The following is a 5,926-nucleotide window of genomic DNA, read 5'->3' as shown; positions in this document are numbered from 1 at the left end:
AAAAACTAAACAGAAACTAATCTATGATTAATTAGCAGGTGGGGCCCTGCTGTCAGTGTCACTAGGTGTTGACTAAGTGCGTCATTAGCCCGAATTAACCTGCCACGTCACCCTCGCCGGAGTTACGCCGGCGGCGACCAAAACAACGGCGGAGCGTTTCGGAAAAACGCTACGGGGCTCCATTTTGAGCGCGGTTTGTTGCTACGGCTTGCTGGCGTTCTTGCGCATCTAGTGGTAGCAGCGACAGCGGCTGGGATGGCCTGAGTCGACGGCGACGAGCACTTCCGCGGCGGCCGGAGTTCGGGCACCCGCGGGTTTGGCGTTGCGGTGCGCGGGAGGGGGAGCTGGTTGGTGGTTGGGCTCCTGGGGGCTTTATGAGCACGGTGAAGCACTCTGTCGTGGGCATGCGCGGCTATGGCCACGGCTGCGCCATGGCCGGCGGCGAGAAGCTCTCGGCCGCGACGGGCATCGGTGTTAGAGGAAAAAAACGGGCCAGGGAAGAGGGGGAAACAGCACAGGAGCTCACAGCGGGTGCAGCGGTGGCCTCGGCGAGCTCGGGGAGGGGCTGGAGCTCGCGAATCCTCGAAAGTTCGCCGACGGCCGAAGGTTGGGGGCGAGCTTGAGGGCGACGCTGCAGGGCTTCCGGAGGGCCGTGGATCGGTGGGGAGGAAGAGGGGGTCGGGGCGGAGCTTCCTGGGGCGTCGGTGAGGCGTGGGGTGGCCGGTAGCCACGGTGGCTCTCGTCGGTGGCGGCGGCTCCATTCGGGTGAGGAGAATAGAGGAGGGGGAGAGTGTTCCGGGGAGAGGATGAGGACGCGGGAGAGTGAGGAAGAGAGGCAGGGAGGTGCGTGGCGTCTCCGGGCGTCGAGGAGGAAGCAGGAGGTGGCCGAGGCCTCTCGGGCGCGCGCCACGCCTCGCCTCTGTCCTTCTGGCGAGGGAGGAAGACGACAGGGGAGGGGGTGGAGATGGGCTGGGCCGGCTGGGCCGATTGGTGGCGCCAGGTAAGTTAGGTAGGTTGCCTGGTGGCCTTCTCTCTTTTATTTCTGTTCTGTTTCTCTTTTCTATTTCTGCAATTTGTTTTTGATTTGATTTAAAATATCAAATCATTTTATAAAATTCTGGAAATAATTATGGGTGCTTTCTGAATTATTTCAGTGACCCTTAACAATTTCCAACATTTATTTGAACATTTAAATTATTTATAGTATTTAAATGCCCAAAGTCAAATACAATATGGTTTATTCAAAAATCCAAAAATGTCTTGGAAAAAATATCCATCATCTCTGGATATGGTTTTCACCCTTTTCCAGTAATCATGAACATTTTTGCAAACCAATTTGGGTTCTGTGAAAATATTTTGAAGTTGAACCTATTTGCAATGCTTTGGTGCTAGGGCTTGGTCATCCCCATTTCAAATTTCATGAATTTTAAACATGATGCATGAATGCCTTAATGCAACTAATGACAAACAAATTCTAGGGCTGTGACACTAATGTTTAGCAATTATACGGCTGATCGGCACCATTCCGCCCTCAACTCGCTAATGATTCATCTATTTTGTTATTTTTGGATCATTTATATTTATACAGTTTACGCTCCAAATAATCTTCATACAGATGGTCCAACTTTGTGATTACATGAATCATGTTTCTATGTTCGCCTTTTCCAGAATTTGCATTTTTCTGAAGTCATCAACGTGTCAGAGTGGGAGTATGAGGCACATATAAGTGTGTATTCTGCAGGTGAGAAAAATGGTAAGCTTTCAAGGGTCATCAACAACAGTGTGATGTATAGTACTACTAGTATTTAACTGAAATTAATTACAAATGGTCCATCTTAATTACATGAACTTCATTTCTAGGGTCCCCCTTTTACCTATGATTGAATATTAATCAAGTAAAGAATGTGCTGGATATTATAATCATATTCCACGACATCAGATGTCTAGATTTCTTGTGATTACCCATTGCCAATATCCAGCATTTCATCTTTAGATATAGATGAACCTTTTTTATGAGCAACAACGTAAGTATCTGCATTCTTATCTTCCACTGTGTCCTTTACAGACCTTTCATCTTTACCGCCTCCATTACCTCTATCAGATCTTCTTTTATGGGCGGCGGCACTCGTCAGTCACTGTATGATCATCGATGGGTCGTCTATCAGATCTTCTTTTGTCATCCCGCATCTTGGGTTGTAAGATTCAGTAGACTTTTGGAAGGTTTGGTGTAAGCTAATATTATTTTTGTTATTTTGATATTTCTCTCTTTGGTCTGTCTCCTCTTGCTTCTACAACAATGAAAGTTTCAGTTAGATGCCACGGTTGTCAAAAGCACTCACACTGCATCATATAATATTTTCAGCGAAGATTATGCTGTCGTTATGGATGATCTTTTTTTGCAGGGGCATTAAGGATGCTTTTTTTTGCAGGAGCACTATGGATGATCTTCAAGGCTATGTATTTTGATTGAATTTTTGTTTATCCCCGTTGCAACGCACGGGTAATGTTTCCTATGAATTCGTAAAATTAATGCACAATCCAGGTCGCATCCACACCAATTAATAAATTCAGCCTCAAGTTCCTATAGCCACATCAATTTGAAAAATCGAGAGGAAAATCCAAAGCCGAAATCCACTATCGCAAAATTTGAGAATTTTACAGTAACATCTCTCTCTCAAATAGTTACTTTATCAAACCAAAGATGATTAAGAACTTGCAGATTTCCCGTTACTAAGTTCTGCTTGGTGCTTGCATCTCTATCTATATTTATTATATATTATATATTATACTTTATATATATACTCCTATAAAAGAGTGAATTGGTGGTGATGGTGTGTCTGCCACCCATCATTTTGGACCATCAGATCTGTATCCGACGAATGGGAGGCAACCCCACTTATAACATTTAAAAAAAAACGAATTCTCTACCTTTTGCTCCATCCATCTCCGCCTTATCCAGCCAGGCAACCAGAAGCGCTGGATCCTTCTCGAAAAGGGCAGAAAAGGATGGAACCCAACTGGGCATGGCCACTGCCGCTCCACACGCCGCCGGCGCCGGTTGCCCCAAATGCCTCTCCTACCTCCTCTCCCCCGTAGCAGCCCCGTGGCTCACTACCACCTCCACCGCCACCCCCCTCCTCCGCATTGTCTCTTCTCCCTCCTACCCGTCTCTCGGACGCCGAAGTCAGCAATTACGCCGTCGGCACCGCCGTCCCCCAAATCCGCGATTCCTATTGCCTCCTTCTCTGATGACGCAGCCCTACTCCAGATGTAGTGGCCCTGTCGGCAGGTACGCCGCCAACAGCGCCCCCCAACTCGAGTCTGCCACGCCTCTCCTGCATCCTGCTCCATGCAAAAGCCCGCCGCCTCCCCGTCCTCCTAGCCGTCTCCTCGACGCCGACCTTCGCGTACGACGGCTACACGCTACTCACCCTCGGTGGCGGCGGCGCCACCTGCTACGTCCTTCCCCACCGTCGTGCTCCACGTTTGTCCATTCGACTTCAAGTACGAGGCTACGAGCTGCTCCCCGAGGACCTCTTCGCCGCCTGCTATTGAAGCGCCACCCACGGGCTCCACACCGGCGTCCTCCTCCGAATCGACTCTGTCTCCAAGATGGCTGGTCTGGTGTGATGTTGACGTGGAGGTACTATGCTCTGCTATTTCCTCTCCTTCCAATCCCAAGTTCAGTTTTTCTATCACCTAAGTGTCAAATCAACATCCAACTAACAACTGTCTATATACCACTCATGTAGCCCAATATAAATCAGTGTGCAGGCATATGGGACTCACGCTGCTCAAACTACAGCCACTCACTGACAAGTGACAACACCCTCTAGAAGCCACACAATCTTTAGATAGAACGGACAACGGAGTGCGAGGAGGTGTGATTCACTGCCATTTGCCATATAATATGCTTCGTCAAGGACAAGGTATGGGTGTGGACGAATAGAAAAATCTTATATACGTCTCATCTATCTTGCTTCATCTCTGTTAGACAATCTTGTGCTATATGTTCTGGTGATAACAAATGGAATTGTCTTCGATTGGTTTCAATTTCTTATCCAGAATCTTCTTGCGAATGAAACTTTGAGTATTGGAAATGTTGGTGTATACCTCCCTGAACCGGTATTTTCACACATGCTATGTTGCACTTTCTAGAGCTACATCTAGAAGTACTATAAAGATTCTTACTCTCTCAGATAAGCAAAAGGAAGGTCAATCCAACTCCATTGCAATTTTACAAAGAAATGGTCTACAAAGAAGTCTCAGTGTGTAGTCCAAGGTCTGAATCAAGTACAATTTGGTGGCTGTAAAAAATCATTCTATCTAATAGGGTCATTCATCTAAAATTGTTTCCCATGTACGGTTCTGAAGTTTGTGCAGAGGGCTTTCAGAAAAAATAACTTTAGATACTTGCTTTGATATTTTTGTAAAAAAGTGTACATGTATTTGAATAGTTTTTTTGGTAGTCTTTATTACTCTCTCTGTTCAAAAAAAAATCGGATGACGCCTACAGCAGGTCTCTTTGTCATCGGCGCCCCTCCTTTGGTTGGTAGCTCCACATCTAATTTATCAGGTCACACCCAAAATATGTTTTTCCTTGATGTCTGTTAGCTGCAGTTTTTTTTGCAGAAACTTGGTTGACGTAAGAAAGTTAAAAGAGGCCTGGTGCAGTTTTTTTTGTGTGTATACATGCACACTCGCCCCTTCTATATACAGATGATTTGAGGTATACTGTGCAGATGATTCCATGGCGTGATCTAAGGTATGTAACTAATTAAGTGGAACTAGCTTGTGCGTTATGTCTGGAATGTTTCTTCTCTTCATGGTGACACTGTATACAAATTCATTTTCTTGTGCATATATTTACCAAAGCATTCAGTTAAGCACTTCCACTTCATTCTTGTTTTCCTGGAACCATTTATAAGTATGTTCTCAAGCTATAGTATGTAAGCTATTTGGATATATAAATTGCTGCAATTTATCTCCACTTAAGTCTGTTGTGCCTAATATACTCGCACGAAATGAGCAATGTTGACTTCCTGGATGAATAGTAACTGATTAACTTATTTCTTCTACAGCCTTTCCAAGGAAAGAAGCAATTCTCTGTTGAAGTAGTTCTAAGGCTGGACATAATTATATGTATTTCTTTTCACCCATAAAAAATAATAATTATATGTATTATAGACCGCAGGCTGTGCTGGAAATTTGGGAGATATGATGTCGGTGCGTTCGTCGCATCTTTCAGAATTCAGTGTTATCGGTTGTGAAGCTCGCACGCCTCACAATTGACGAAGCCAATGTTGGAAGGACGCTGACACATGGCACATCGTTTTACATATTAGTCTAGCTTGGCGAGCCCCGGTCATTTTGTTTGTACTTGTATATACTCTCTTCTGCGTGCAAGTTCTGTATAAGTGTTTTTTTTGTGTGTGTTTTCTTTTTTCAAGCGAGTTATCTTGGCCAGTTGCTGATGGCAATATGTTTGTTAGACTATAATTCACTTAGAAAACTATTTTAGCAATATTTAATCATGGTTCATCATCCTTGTAGTACTGCAGGTTGCTATTTTCAGGACACTATTATGTGATATGATTCCTTTTTCTTCAAATCATGCATAGTAGTTTGGAATCTTACAACATAAATTGATTTGAGATGTCATTTATCATTATCTTTTACGCATGAGATAGGTAGGTGGGGAGAACAAGAACTTTGGTGACATGCAAGGCGATGGTGAAAAAAATGAAAAAAATGTTTGGCTTTGATGATGGGTTTATTGATTGGAAACAATATGCTTGATTGTGCTCGATTTGTGACTACCAGCAATATAACATCGCTTTGATTAATGTCTGATAAATTATTTTTATTGTCCATAGCTCAACAGTATATCATTGTTTCAATCAATTTCTAAGTACATTTTTTATTG

The 5,926-nt window shown here is 44.3% G+C and overlaps 1 long non-coding RNA gene across 4 annotated transcripts; it reads left to right on the top strand.

The window, feature by feature from the left end:
• Positions 1-2,964: 2,964 nt before the first annotated feature.
• On the top strand, positions 2,965-5,544 carry LOC123110355 (uncharacterized). Of its 4 annotated transcripts, none has more exons than XR_006453328.1 (3): positions 2,965-3,643; positions 3,753-4,765; positions 5,188-5,544. It is a non-coding gene; the product is annotated as an uncharacterized lncRNA (long non-coding RNA). The 4 variants fall into 4 exon arrangements; XR_006453329.1 differs by having other exon boundaries at positions 5,082-5,544; XR_006453327.1 differs by having other exon boundaries at positions 3,768-5,544.
• Positions 5,545-5,926: the final 382 nt, after the last annotated feature.

This window comes from Triticum aestivum, chromosome 5B (assembly GCF_018294505.1).
Source record: "Triticum aestivum cultivar Chinese Spring chromosome 5B, IWGSC CS RefSeq v2.1, whole genome shotgun sequence".
Lineage (NCBI taxonomy): Eukaryota > Viridiplantae > Streptophyta > Magnoliopsida > Poales > Poaceae > Triticum > Triticum aestivum.
Note: the sequence above shows the minus strand (reverse complement) of the source record. Positions and strands in the feature narration are given on the sequence as shown.